Source organism: Notothenia coriiceps, unplaced genomic scaffold, assembly GCF_000735185.1.
Source record: "Notothenia coriiceps isolate Sejong01 unplaced genomic scaffold, NC01 NC01_scaffold00037246, whole genome shotgun sequence".
Lineage (NCBI taxonomy): Eukaryota > Metazoa > Chordata > Actinopteri > Perciformes > Nototheniidae > Notothenia > Notothenia coriiceps.
In genome coordinates, this window is record NW_011369947.1 from 6,862,438 (window position 1) to 6,862,808 (window position 371).

General features: G+C 48.0%; 1 protein-coding gene across 1 annotated transcript in view; it reads right to left on the reverse strand.

Annotated features, from left to right (window-relative positions):
- Positions 1–371, reverse strand: part of LOC104966340 (protein jagged-2-like) — a 68,034-nt gene that overhangs the window by 6,094 nt on the left and 61,569 nt on the right. The gene's annotated exons all lie outside the window — the stretch shown is intronic.

The window sequence follows — 371 nt, forward strand, 5'->3', positions numbered from 1 at the left end:
CCTTTTCAGTCCCTTCTAGAGAGCAGGGACTTTCGTGGGAGAAAAAGGTTCCTGTGTCTGATTGGCTGGGCGGATTGCAAACCACACCCCGTCAAACTCCCAAAAACGTTTGTGAAGCTGCCATTTTATTATCCTGGCATTAGCATTATTAGCATTAGCATTAGCCCAGCGCAGAAACGCAGATACTAACTTATGACAACACAAAAGAAAACATGGGAGCGGTGGAGATGAGGAGGTGTCGGCGTTCTGGCCGTTTACTCGGAAGGCTTCAGGCTTCAAAAGCAGAAGAAGAAGAAGTGACGTCAGCGGCTTCATTTGCCTAATCCACCCCCAGGAACTCATTTTCGGTGTGAACGCGATCTGTACTTAGT